Consider the following 14,548-nt stretch of genomic DNA (forward strand, 5'->3'; position numbering starts at 1 on the left):
GGAGGTGGGCTCTGCCTGGACTATGTGTCCATCTGGTGGGAGGATGGAGTGAGGAAGGGAGGTATCTGCCTGGGGTTCAAAGTTTAAGGTGGTGCTGAAAATCTTTGTTCCAGTTATATTTTAATGCGATATTTCAAAAGACCAAAATGAATGCAAAAAATCCACTATAACAAAATATCAACTTTTTAGAGAAAGAGAGGATCAGAAACAGCCCTGTCCTGAGGCGTACTGGGGCCAGAGGGAAAAGTTAACATCAGGAATTGTGATCCTGCTTGCTTTACCCTAGTGCTCCCAGAATGTGGAGGGGTGGCTGAGGAGATCCCCATCTAGTGTCCACCTGGACTGGGAATGACCTTGCCTTGGCATTATGGACCCTGGAAATGTCCCTCTGCGGCTTCCACTGATTGCAGCCCCAGAGAACCCTTTTGGTTTTATACCACCATCGATTTACACTCATTTTCCCCAGCAGGAAGATGAGCTCAGGGAGGGTAAGTAACTTGCTCAAGGACACATAGCTGAAACCTGGGGAGTGCTCCAAGGGCAAAATATATTTCCACTATCCTGTGGCTGGGTCAGGGTCAGGGTAATTCACACACGGAAGTGTTTCCAGACTTTCACACCCAAGAACTCCTGGGCTAGTCATCCAGAGAGCCTTGATTCCATTTTGAACCTTGGAATTTGTGACAGAGGCTGGGTAGATTTCAAGCCAGGGGTATGTCATGGCCAGCCAGCATTTCCTTTAGAGTCTGGGATTTGTGTCCTGGGGTGGACCCTTCCTGCAGGAAGCCTCCTGGATTACTCCTGGTTCTGTCTGCCCTTTACCCATCCTGGCTCTCTAGCCTGGGGAGCCTCGCTTTGACTCAGACCCATCTATGCAGGACTAGGAGTTTCTATGTCCAGTTTTATCTCCTGCAAACTGGGAGATTCTGAGTCCTCTTAGGGTGCCCAGAAGTACCTGGCACAGGCCAGGGACCAGGTGGGTGTCAGGGAGGGATTGCTGAGTGCACAGAAGGCCTGACTGAGGATGTGAGGTCAATTGGGGATTAGGCTGTGAAACGCGCACGCACGCACACACACACGCACGCATGCACCCACACACCAAAGTGCCTGGTCTGGGCTGGGCCTGGGAGTTAGCAGAAAGGCTGGGATTCCCATGATGAATCACCAGTCCCCACCCCTGCTTCCCTTACACCTCATGAGGACCACCTGCCAGGGTAGGTCAAGGCCCCTCCGGGCTGCAGACAGACACTATACTCAAGAGAACAGTCATTATCTGGGGCCTAGGCACAGCTCTAATGGAGGTAGCATTGACACAGACAGACAGACAGAGTCCTGGGCCCTGGATCCAAAGTGAAGGTGGGATCATGGACAGAGGCCAGAGGAAGAGGAACTTGGGGCAAGACTGGGCTTGGGGCCAACATCAGAGTTAATAATGTTCACTTTGGTAGCAGAAGCATAATCATGAAGACACTGATAATAATAATTATTAATAATAAAAGATTTTATATATATGTCTGTAGTTTTTTATTCAGCTCTGGGTTTTGTTAAAGGATGTAGGGCAGGAGTCTGCAAATGACAGCCTATGGGCTGGCTGTCTGTTTTGTAGACGATGTATTTTTTTTGCTTTTGGGACTTTTTCAAGGTGAAATTCACCTAATATAAAAGGAACCACTTAAAAATTTATAATTCTATGGCATTTAATACATTCAGAATGTTGTGCAATCATCATCTCTGTCTAGTTGCAGAACATTTCTATCACCCTGAAATAAGACCCTGTACCCACTTACAGTCACTGTCACTATCCCCCAACTTCTGGGAACCACGGACCTGCTTTCTGCTTGTTCTGGACGTTTCACATACATAGGATCAGACACTATGTGAGTTTTGGTGTGTTTGGCTGTTTATTTCGCTCAAGATAATGTTTCTGAGGTTCATCTGGGTCATGGTGTGAATCAGCGCTTCTTATCATGAATCATTCTTTTTTTAAAAAAATTATTTATTTATGTATTTGCCAGAGAGAAAGAGAGAGAGAGCACAAGCAGGAGAAGCAGCAGGCAAAGAGAGAAGCGGGCTCCCAGCTCAGCTGGGATGTTGGACTCGATCCCAGGACCCTGAGATCATGACCTGAGTCGAGGGTAGACGCTTAACCAACTGAGCCACCCAAGCATCCCTGAGTCATTCTCTTTTTATGGCTGAATAATATTCCATTGTATGGATGTGCCACAATTTGTTCATATAAATTTATATAAATAAATACAAATTTATGTAAATAAATGATAGGAACACGTCCTCCTCATTCATTTACATTTTATCTATGACTTTCCTCATGCTGTAATAATGGCAGAGTTGAATTTTAGTGGCAGAGACCATCTGGCCTGCAAAACTGAAATATTTCCTACACGGCTTCCCCTCCCCCCAGCTTTATGGAGATATAATTGACATGTAACACTGTATAAAGTTAAAGGTGTGCAACACGATGATTTGATACATGTAAATTGCAAAATGTTTACCACAATAAGGTTAGTTAACACATCCTATCACCTCACATAGTTATTTTTTTGTTTGTTTGTTTTTTGTGGTGGGAACTTTTGAAATTTACTCTTAGCAACTTTCAAGTATACAGCACAGTACTGTTAACTGGAGTTGCCATGCAGTACGTTAGATCCTCAGACCTTATTTATCGTATACCTTGAAGTTCGTACCCTTTGACCAGCATCTGCCCATTTCCCCATCCTCAACGCCCGGAAGCTACTATTCTACTTCTTCTATTAGGTCACTTTATTTGCTTTTTTAGGTTCTACACATAAGTGAGATCACACAGTACTTGCCTTGTCTGGCTTATTTCCCTTAGGATAACCTGTTCACTGCCATTCAGTTGCAGGATTTCCTTCTTTTTTCTTATGGCTGAATAATACCCCATTGTGTGTGTGTGTATATATATATATATATATATATATATATATATATATATATGTATATATATGCCACCTCTTAAAAAATCTGTGCATTCACTGAAGGACTCTGACCATTTCCATGTCTTGGCAATTGTGAACCATGCTGCAGTGAATATGAGGGCGCAGATAGCTCTTTGCAGTAATGATTTCATTTCCATTAGATATATGTGGACTTTTTATTTATTTTTATTTTTTAAAATATTTTATTTGTTTATTTGACAGAGAGCTAGAGAGAGAGCACAAGTAAGCAGAGCGGCAGGGAAAGGGGGAGAGAGAGAAGCAGGCTCTCTGCTGAGCAGGGAGCCCGATGCGGGGCTTGATCCCAGGACCCTGGAATCATGACCCGAGCCGAAGGCAGCTGCTTAACCAACTGAGCCACCCAGGCGCCCCTATTTATTTTTAATTAAAAAAAATTTAAAAAAAAAGATTTTATTTATTTTTTTGACAGAGATCACAAGCAGGCAGAGGGGCAGGCAGAGAGAGAGGAAGGGAAGCAGGCTCCCCACTGAGCAGAGAGCCCGGTGCAGCTCCATCCCAGGACCCTGGGATCAGGACCTGAGCCGAAAGCAGACACTTTAACCCACTGAGCCACCCAGGTGCCCCTATATGTGGACTTTTAATAAAGTTTGCTGATCCCTCCTGAGCCAGTTAACCCAAGTTCAAATTCTCACTCTGCTGTTTACTAGCGGGAGCAAGTGGTTTAATCTCGAACTCTCATTTTGTCTATCTCTCAAGTGGGAGAATAGTACCAAACTCATAGGGTTGTTTTGGGAGCTAAATGAGGTGGTCCTATATGCTGAGGACCATCCTTGCATGTAGAAAGCATGCAAAGAGTAGAGTTGTTTCTGCCCCCACTCCCTCTACTGGCCCAGCCTCCCCAGCAGAGATCCAGGGCACAGGATAATCCATGATGGCCCGAGTCCTTCTTCCTCTAGGAGTCTGGACTCACAGACATGAATTATTTCTGCATCTGAGGCACTTGTCCAAGCCAAGGCTTCCCTGCTGGCCTTGACCCCCACAGCAGCCAGCTGGGCTTTCAGCCAGTTTGGAACCACAGCCAGATGACTGAAGCCAGGCAGGCCAGCCCCAGAATTGGTCAAACCCAATTTGCCAAAGGGAAGCAAAGTTGCTGGTGTGGATCAGCGACCCCACAGCCTCCAGCTGGGGAGATTCCGCCGTCCCTGGAGGGCAGAAGTTGAGTTCAGTCACATCTTAGAATAGAGGTGAGATTTAATCTCTCAACACCTGGCACTGAAACTGGAGAGGAGGGAGTTTTGTAACTAAGAACAGGACATATTATAGTGAAATCCTGAGTTCAGCCTTCGGCGCTATGCTAGAGGCCAAGAATGAGTGTGGAGTAAATGGGGCCAGATGTTGGTACACCCTGGGGAATATTTACTGAGAAACCACGGCTCCTAGCTGTTGTCACCCTGCTTTGAAAGAATGACACAGCGCAAAGGGCTTTAACCATTATTTTCAGAACAGAAAATTTCAAACATATTCAGAAGTAGAGAGAATTATATAATGAATCCCCATAGGTACCCATCATCCAACTGACACATGTCAACTCACGAGCCATCTTATTTCTTCCATAACTGCCACCCCCTGTCTCTCTTCTGTGATGTTCTCTGCCATTGGTGATCATCGCCTAGACCTGTTAACCCATTAGCAGCTATAACAGAGTGATATTGGGATGATTTATTCTCTCTTCATTTATTAGCTGGAATTCATCTGGAGAGAGAAACATCTTCTCATCTACCATTTGGTTACCCAGTGGTACAATTCACATGGAAGGACAAGATAAATGCTTGATATCTTTCCTTCCCTCATTTTCAAAGTCATTGCTGGGCTCCTTAACATCCTCCAAAGGTAGATAATGAGATTTACCTCTCCCCCCATATCTTTACAAAATCATGGACTTAAACTACTGAAATGTGTGAATACATTGAAGTTTTTTTTTTATCATTACTGATAATCAAATTATTATCCCTCCTTTGGCCAGTGGGAGCCTCTTCACTGTGACTCCTGAGTTCTTTTAACATGGCACTTTTTTTTATGATGTAACAAGAGATTTCAGGACTATCTTGTACATTTCCTGCCACAAACCTGAGAATCAACCATTTCCCCAGGGAGCCCTTCTTTGATTGGAAAGTGGTACTTAGAGATAGGAATCAAAGTGCTAAAGGTGCTCATGGCTACTGGGTTAGTTGTTTCTAGGACTTTTCACTGGATAGAAGTAGGAAATCCCCTACCATTTTTTCTTTTTAATTTTTAAAGTATTTATTGATTTATTAAATTTTTTGAGAAAGTTAGAGAGGGTGTGAGTGTGAGCGGGTGGGGGGCGGTGGAGGAGCAGAGTGAGAGGGAGAGAAAGAATGAGGAGAGAAAATCCCAAGCAGGCTCCATGCCTGGCATGGAGCCTGACTGGGGGCTTGATCTCACGACCATGAGATCATGATCTGAGCCAAAATTGTGAATTGGATGCTTAATCCTGAGCCACACAGGTGCCCCTGTTTTCCCCTTGTTTAGGCTGAACAATATTCCGTTGTACAGATAGACCATATTTCGTTTATCCATTCATTCGCTGATGGACATTTGGGTTGTTTCCACTTTGGGCTATTGTGAGTAGTGCTGCTGTGAACGTGAGTGTACAAATATCTGTTTGAGTTGAGTTCCCACTTTCATTTCTTTTGGGTATATACCCAGAAGTGGAATTTCTGGATGATGTGGTAATTGTATGTTTAATTTTTTAAAGAACCTGCCAAACTGTTTTCCACAGCGGCTGCCCCATTTTACGTTCCCACCAGTGGTTCACAAGAGTTCCAATTTTTCTCTACACTTTTGTGACATTTGTTATTTTCTTTTTTATAATAGCCCTCCTAATGGGTGTGAAGTGAGGGATTATTTCTTAAGTGTAATATTGCCTTAGAATTATGTGAGATATTTGCATGGTTCTAAAGTCAAATCTGCGAAACAAGGTATATAGAGAAACATCTAGCTTCTACTCATTTACCTTTCATCATGTTCTTTCCCTCCTCCTCAGGTAATCATTTATAATTTTTTCATAGTCTATGGTTCCATTTTATTTATTTTTTAAAAAGATTTTATTTATTTATTTGACAGAGATCACAGTAGGCAGAGAGGCAGGCAGAGAGAGGGGAAGGGAAGCAGGCTCCCTGCTGAGCAGAAAGCCCAATTCGGGGCTCGATCCTAGGACCCTAAGATCATGACCTGAGCCGAAGGCAGAGGCTTTAACCCACTGAGCCACCCAGACACGCCTATTGTTCCATTTTAAAAAACTATATATATCTATGTAACTGTCACTAGTATATATAATATATATTTCTTTCCACTTAATACTGTTTCCTGGAGATCTCTTCATGCCAGAATAGAGAGATAATCCTCATTCCTTTTTACAGCTGCATAGGACCCCAACATGTGGCTGTGCCTTGGTTTATTCAACCATACCCTATTGATGGGCTTATGGGCTATTTCCAGTCTTCTGATACAGTATTTAAAAATATTTTATTTGTGTATTTATTTGAAAGATAGAGTGAGTGAGAGAGAGACCATGAGCAGGGGGAGGGGGAGAAGCAGATTGCGCTGCTGAGCAGGGAGTCCAATGCTGGACTCGATCCCAGGACCCTGAGATTCTGATCTGAGCCAAAGGCAGGTGCTTAACCACCTGAGCCACCCAGATGCTCCAGCATTTTGATATTTTTGATATTTTCTTTGTTTAAAGATTTTTTTACAATTTATTTATTTGACAGACAGAGATCACAAGTAGGCAGAGAAGCAGGCAGAGAGAGAGGAGAAAGCAGGCTCCCTGCTGAGCAGAGAGCCCGATGTGGGGCTCGATCCCAGGACCCTGGGATCATGACCTGAGCCTAAGGCAGAGGCTTAACCCACTCAGCCACCCAGGCGCCCCTATTTTGATATTTTCAATAAATATTTTCAAAATAAATATTTCAAAAATATTGATATTTTCAATAGTGCTGTTGTGAAAAGCCATGTTCATTTATCTTTTTCTTAGTTTTACAAGGGACTTTTGGGATATATTCCCTTAGGTGGATAAATGAGCATACAATTTTGCCAGATATTACCAATTTCTCCTCCCCAGAGCTTATATCTCTTCGCTTTCCCACTAGTAAAACTTTTTCATTTGATCTGGTGGACTCCTATACATTCTTCAAGACCTATCTCCACTACCCCGGTTTCCAGGAGGACTTCCCTTCTCCTCTGGCTCTCTCCTCTTGGCTTTTCCAGCTGTGGGCTCCTTTCTTTGGCTGAGCCCTGATACTGAGCTTTTGGGAGTGTCTGTGTCCGACAATATACTCTCCAGACTGGGAGCTTCTAGAGGGCTGGCTCCAGGATTGAGTCCTCTTAGAGCATTCGGCATGTGACTGGGCATAGAGAGGTGATAATAACAGGTTTTCTCTCTGAACAAAGGACAGCTCCTTGGCCCTGGGCCTCCTTGCTGTCTCCTCCTGGGCCAGGAAAAAAGAACCAGGTCAAGCTGGCCAATATCCTGGGTTCTGCTGTCTGCCCTCTGGCTGAGTCACCTGTACTCAAGGATGGTAAACTCAGTGTGGGTGTCTGTCACCTGCATGGCTCCCAGGCAGAGGAGTGGGACCTGCTTGAGGTCAGGGAGACCCCACGACCCATTTAGCCTTCCCCGAGGTCAGGGAGACCCCACAACCCATTCAGTCTTCCCCACTCCCTAGGTAAAGCACCTCCCTCTCTGTGCCTTGATTTCTCTAACTCTAAAATGGCAACAATAATGTGGTTATCTCATGGCCTTAGCAAAGGAATCAGTGATATAAAATTGTATGAACCTGCTTCCCACTATTTATTTATTTACCATGTATTTATTATTGTGGTGAAATTCATGTAATGTAATCATTTTAAATTTTAAAGAGAATAGTTCTGGGGCATTTAGTACATTTACAGTGTTGTGCAACCATCACTTCTATCTGGTTCCAGAACATTTTCATCACCCCCGACGGAAACTCTGTACAAATTATGTAATCACTTCCCATTTCCCCTCCCCTCAGCCCCTGCCAACCACCGCTCTGCTTTTTGTCTCAAAGAATGACCTATTCTGGATATTCCATATAAAAGGGATCACATATTACGTGATTTTGGTGACTGGCTTCTTTCACTCAGTGTAATGTTTCTGAGGTTCATCTTCGTGGTGTGTGTCAGGGCTCTGATCCTTTTTACAGCTGAATGACATGAAAATGTGTACACAGGACATTTTGCTTACCTGTTCATAATTTCATTGACATTTGGGGTGTTTCCACTTTTGGTTTTTGTGAAGAGTGCTGCTGGGAATATGTGTATACTTGTACTTATTTGAATATTGTTTTCAATTCTTCAGGGTCTCTACCTAGGAGTGGGATTGCTGGGTCATATGGTACCTCTAAGTATAACTTTATTTTTTAAAAGATTTATTTATTTATTTATTTGACAAACAAAGAGATCACAAGCAGGCAGAGCAGCAGGCAGGCAGAGAGAGAGGAGGAAGCAGGCCCCCTGCTGAGCAGAGAGCCTGATGCAGGACTTGATCCAAGGACTCAGGGATCATGACCTAAGCTGAAGGCAGAGGCTTAACCCACTGAGCCACCCAGGCTCTCCTATGTTTAACTTTTTGAGGAACCATCGAATACTTTCTATCTCTGTTGCCGCACAAAGCCAGTAAAGAGAGAATTCAAAGTGAAGAATTCTAAGTCCCCATTTGGCAGCCAAGGAAACTGAGGTTGGGAGAGGTGACCCCACACCATCCTGAGGCTAATGGCCATCAGATTATTCCCTGTGTGCTTAGTGACCACTGAGTGCTGGACACTTGCTAAGGAAGGGCTTAGGATTGGGCCCCACATAGTCTTTGCATCTCTGAACTCTGACAGATCTGGGTTTACCTCCCTACTGGGGCAAGTTGCTTCCTTCCTCTCAGCCTCCACCTCTCTACCTATAAATGATCCTAATCCAAGTCCTTCCTTTATTGTGGAGACTCAACACGGTACTGTAGGCAGAGGAAGGTACCTATATTATGCCTTTGATTTATGAAGGCTCGAACCAACAAGAACGTGGTCAACTGAGGCTTGGGGGTGTGAAGTAACTTGCCAAGAGTCACACAGTGGTTGGTGATTGGCTCTATCCTACAAGCATTTTTGAGAAATTTTCTGAAGCTTAATCTTTCTGGAAGCTAGCAAGGAGAAATTTCTATGGGAGGTCCTCTGGGTTGGGGGACAATTTGCTGCTAGGTTGCTTTGCTGTTTGGGGAGCTGACCTTTGATAACACAGAATCTTGCTGAATCAGCCTGGGGTAGCCTGTGGTCATGAACCACAACTGGTTCCTGGTGGAGGTCACCTTTGCCCCAACCCACTCACTCCTCCTTTCTGGTCTATAGTTTATATCAGCACAGCAGGAGGCAGGGTGACTTCTGGTGCCCCAAAGAGGCACAGGCCAGGCACTTCCTTGCTTCCAGGCATCGTCTCCTACTGGTCCTCTGTTGCGGGGCGCCCTTCTCCCTCCCTCTCCTTTCTGCGGTGCATACACTAGAACTTTCAGGCTCTGGCTTCTACTAGTCCTTCTAATCTCCTCTCCTCATGGGTTCCTCAGTCCAGCCCACTGGCCTCTTGCTTCTTCTTCTTCTTCTTCTTTTTTTTTTTTAAAGATTTTATTTATTTGACAGAGAGAGAGAAATCACAAGTAGGCAGAGAGGCAGGCAGAGAGAGAAAGAGGAGGAAGCAGGCTCCCCGAGGAGCAGAGAGCCCGACATGGGGCTTGATCCCAGGACCCTGGGATCATGACCTGAGCCGAAGGCAGAGGCTTTAACCCACTGAGCCACTCAGGCGCCCTTGGCCTCTTGCTTCTTGACGATGTGACTCTCATTCCACCCTATGGCCTTTGTACTTTCTGCTCACTTTGCTTGGAATGTTCCAGTTCATGTCTTCCTATCATTCGGGGATCACTCAAACATTACTTCCTCCTAGAAGCCTATCCCTGACCACGCTGCGTAAACTAGGTTCCCAGTCTCTCCTTTTGAGCTCATTCTATTTACCAAGACCCTTACCTGACAGTATCTTAGTCATTTGTTTATTTATCTTATGTATGCATTTATTTATTTATTGTTGCCTCCCCCACTTGGAGGGAAACTCCATGGGAGCAGGGACCTGTCTTGCTCGGGGCTGCGTCCCCAGGGCTGAGACCAGTGCCTGGCACTTAGCATTCAGGTGTTCACAAAATGTCTGTCAACTGACTGACCGTTGGGCTTCTTAATAAACATGAATTTTCTTCCCCCTAAACTGGATCATGAGGTTAAATACCTTTTCATACTCAGCCTCCAAGTCCTGGGAGGCTCTTCCGATGGGCCCCAAGGGCTAAATTCCTGACTCTGTTCCTACCAGACTGTGTGACTTTGGGAAAGCTACTGCCTGTCTCTGGGACTCCAATTTTATTTTATTATTTATTTATTTATCTGAGAGAGAGAGAGAGAGAGAAAGAGCATGAGAAGGGAGAATGTCAGAGGGAGAAGCAGACTCCCTGTGGAGTTGGGAGCCTGATGCAGGACTTGATCCCGAGACTCCAGGATTCATGACCTGAGCTGAAGGCAGTTGCTCAACCAACTGAGCCACCCAGGCACTCTGGGACTCCAATTTTCCAAGAAAGTTCTTAAATCCCCCCTCCCCCCAATCTAGTGAAAGCTCTGGCTCCAAGTCTCTCCTGAAAAGATAAACGCACGATTTTGCACATGATTTTAAGGGATTTAATGATTCCATCAAGTCCACTGCTGGGCTTCTCCTCCAGTTGACCCATATTGAAACTGATTTGTTCATTGACTCAGTTGGTCAGCAGGTATTCAGCATTTTGTGCCCACCCTCATGGTGGGAGATTCTGTGGCCTCTAAATTTCCAAGCTCTGGGCTCTGAGGTTTCCAAGAGCGGGGAGGTGGGGGTGAGGGGTGGGCGGAGGGGACAATTTCAGCTAGACTCTCTGCCCTACATGGTCATGACTAGGTTAGCTACAAGAGCCAGAGGGGCAGCTGGGGTACAGCTTGGGAAGGGGCATAGACAAGTTCCTGGAAGAGGGATTGGGTTTTGAAGGATAAATGGGATGGTCTGGCAGGGAAGGACGGTCCAGCCTAGGAAACAGCTTCGGGGGATTTGAGGGAGGGAAGAGAAATAATAACACACATTTACACAACATATTTTTAGGAAGAGATCGCTTTCAGGTGGCAGCCTCAGGCCCACCCCAAGAGGGAAGGAAGATGATTTTACGGTCGAGAAGAAAGAGGCACAGAGATGCTAAGAGCCGTACTCCAGGCCCTACAGCAGGTAAGTGGTGGACTACGGGTCTAGACACCCCCAGGCTTCTTCTAACGGGGCTTTCTTATTGGCCGACGGACAGAAGACCTGTTTCTGATAGGGTGAGGTATGTGGGGGGAGGGCCGAGCCCGACTAGTGGAGGAAGGAGTAGTTCAGTCGGCCAGGGAGCACAAACGTGGAATTTAGTTGTCTGTGAAGCGCCAGAGGAGCGTCTGATTGCCTGAAAGAAGGGAAGGCCGAGTCTGATTGGCCGAGGGCTAGAGAACATTTAATTGACGGAGGCGTAGGAGGGTGGAATCTGATTGGCTGAGGGGAAGTCGGACCGAGGTATCATTGATGCCAGCAGTACCTTTTAGCTTCCAATCCGCAAATCCCGCAAATCCCGTGTCCCTGGGCCCCGGTAGAGGGAGGTGGAGATTAATCCCCCACCAGTGTGGGGAAATGGAGACAGGTGCGTGTGGAGGAAGGGAAGGGGCTGGGTCGTTCCAGGCGGAGTCCAGGAAGGACACTTTCCTAGCCATACCTGGTGAGAAGTAATCTTGTTCGCATTCCCCTTCACGACCCCAGCCTCCCTCCTCCCCGCATTGTCTTTGCCCGCTCGGTGCTCCCTGCTCTCCCCAGCAGTCGTCCCCAGTTCTGGGAGCGTGCTGTCCATCTCTCTAGCTTCTGAAGACCAAGGGCCTCTCCTCCCGCCGCCCGCCCCGAGGGGGTGTCCCGCATCCGCCTGGCTCCTTATTGAGACCATCTCCCCTTTTCCCTCTCTTCCCATTTGCCGTCTTTCTCTCCACCCCCCCCCCCCACTTTCTTCTCCCCAAGTTAGTCTCCATTTCTCCATCAAAAACGCCAACCTAGATGTGGCCCAGGCCCAAACTCTTGGCGTCACCCCTGCCTTCCCTCCTCTCACACCCACATTCCGTCTGTCGGCAAGTCCCGTCACCTCTAAACAACCCCCCCAATCCTACCACCTTTCACAGCGCGGTCCCTCCAGGGCTGCTCCTCCTCCGGCTCCTCCCGCCGCTCTGGCGCCCCCTTTCGTCGGCGCATCAGAGCCGGAGGGAACCGGGAAAATCCCAGTCAGGCCCCAGCGCAGTCAGCATCCTCCCCAGCTGGGAACCGTCCGTGGCGCCCATTCCCCAGAGGAAAACTCGAAGTGCCTCCTAGGGGCACAATCCGTCCGGTCACCTTCCAGCCCCTGTGTCCTCCTGCTCTCTCCACCGCTCCGGCCTCATTGGGCTCTTGGCTGTTTCTTCAGGCACGGTCCAGCCTCTGGTCTCTGCTCAAAGAGCACCTCAGACGTCTTCCTTATGCCCTTGGCTCCCTAGATTGTCCTCCACAGCACACATCCCATAAAATAAGCTTTTTGCTTATGTGTTTCTAGTTATGCTGTATTGCATCTCCACTGCAGAACAACGCCTGGTACTTCCTGGGAGCTTGGTGTTTGCTGAATGAATATGTGCTCTGTGCTCGCGGGGGCTGGGGAAAAAGGCAGGGAGTGAGCAAGAGGCTGTCTACATGCACAGAGCTCTCAGCTAAACACACCGTTCCAAGAGCGAGTTTGCTGTGACCGAGGATGCACGGGGCTGTGGCTGCATGGAACGTGAGCTTGAACTGAGCTCAGAAGTTAGGGAAGTCCCCAGAGAACCCTTTGAGCTGATACCTGAAGGAGAAGTAGGAGTTAGCGGAGCAGGGGAGAGGGAAGAGAATTCCAGACGGAGGGAACAGCATGTGCAAAGGCTTTGATGGGGAGAGAGATGGCCTTGACGGGTTTGGCAAGATGGTTGCAAGTGAAAGTGAGCAAGAGTGTGGTGAGTGATGAGTTGGAAGGTGTTTGCTGCTCCATTCACCCCACATCCCTGAACAGCTCTGGTCTTTGCTCCAAACCTTGAATTACCTCCTGCCTTGTCTCCACCCTTCTGCCCCCTATTTTGTGTCCTGGGAGGCTGACTTGAATGGACCACTCAACCTTTGCCTTGTGGCTTCCAGTTGGATTCAACCAATAGGGAGCCACAGCGGGCACTGGAGGGAGGGAGGAGACTGAGGTCAGGGTATTAGTATCTCATCTCCTCTCCTGTGTGGTCCATGCAGGCTGCCTGTGCCCCTCAACCAACAGCTCTTGCCAGGCAGTCCTCTCTCTGCATATAGCCCTATCAAGTCCAGGTTCTAGCAACTGCTTTTGCCCCGTAGCCCCAGGTCCCAGGGCTCTGGGGTGGTAATGGCTCCTGGCTGTACTATCTTTTATTAAACTCTTTTCATTAAACTCTTTTTATTAAACTTCTGTTTCTTGCTGGCTCTCTCTTTTTTACTGAGGTGAAATTCACATAATATAAAGTTAACCCTCTTGAAGTGTATAATTTGGTGGCATTAGTACATTCACATATTGTGCAACCATATCACCACTGTCTAGTTCCAAATTTTTTCCATCATCCCAAGAGGAGCTCCTGCACTCATTCTCCTTGGTATGGGCTTTACTCCTCACTGCCCCTGTCCCCCTGTCACCGGTCATCCCTGATGTGCTCTGTCTCTATGGATTTACCTCTTCTGCTCATTTCACAGAAATGCAGTTATACAATGTGTGACCTTTTGTGTCTGGCTTCCTTCACTCAGCGTGATGCTTTCGAGGCTCACCCATGGGGTAGCATGTGTCAGGGCCTCGTTCTTTTTTATGACTGAGTAATATTCCACCATATGGATGGACCACATTTGTTTATTTCTCCGTGGATGGATACTTGGGTTGTTTCCACCTTTTGGCGACTGTGAATCATGTTGCTCTGAATCTGTGTGGACATATGCACATACAGGGACACTGAGTCTCTGTTTTCACTTCTTTTGGTTATATACTTAGGAGCGGAATCGCTGGCTCATATGGTAATTCTATGTTTAGCTTTTTGAGGAACTGCTAAACTGTTTTTCATCGCGGCTGCACCATTTTACGTCTTCACCAACAGTGTTGGAGGAAACTGCTCTTCTTTTTGTCTCTGCCCCCAAAAAGTCTGCTGTGAGCTTCTGGAGGCCCAGGAGAAACTCTTCTGCTCACTCCTGCCATGCGTCTCCTTTGGCCACTTGCACATGTTTTTCTGGGACCATCTCCCTAACCCGGCCACCACTTCTATGTTTCACCCTCCCACTTCGATTATAGTTTGTTGGTTGCTTCCAGGCTGAGGACTCTGGTGCCTGGGAGCCACGGAGCCCTGTCCCTTCCCAGGCCCTGGGCCTCTTGCCCTCTGGGCACAGGCCACTCTTCCTCAACCTCCCAGATGTGGCTCATC

The 14,548-nt window shown here is 46.9% G+C and overlaps 1 protein-coding gene across 2 annotated transcripts in view; it reads left to right on the forward strand.

Moving 5' to 3' along the window:
• The window catches only part of LOC131823684 (ultra-long-chain fatty acid omega-hydroxylase), a 57,856-nt gene that overhangs the window by 8,846 nt on the left and 34,462 nt on the right, over positions 1-14,548 (forward strand). For both annotated transcript variants that reach the window (XM_059160316.1, XM_059160315.1), the window contains exon 2: positions 11,172-11,291. The gene's annotated coding sequence lies outside the window, so the exon portion shown is untranslated. The remainder of the gene's footprint in view (positions 1-11,171; positions 11,292-14,548) is intronic.

The sequence above is a fragment of the Mustela lutreola genome, chromosome 2 (assembly GCF_030435805.1).
Source record: "Mustela lutreola isolate mMusLut2 chromosome 2, mMusLut2.pri, whole genome shotgun sequence".
Taxonomy (NCBI): domain Eukaryota; kingdom Metazoa; phylum Chordata; class Mammalia; order Carnivora; family Mustelidae; genus Mustela; species Mustela lutreola.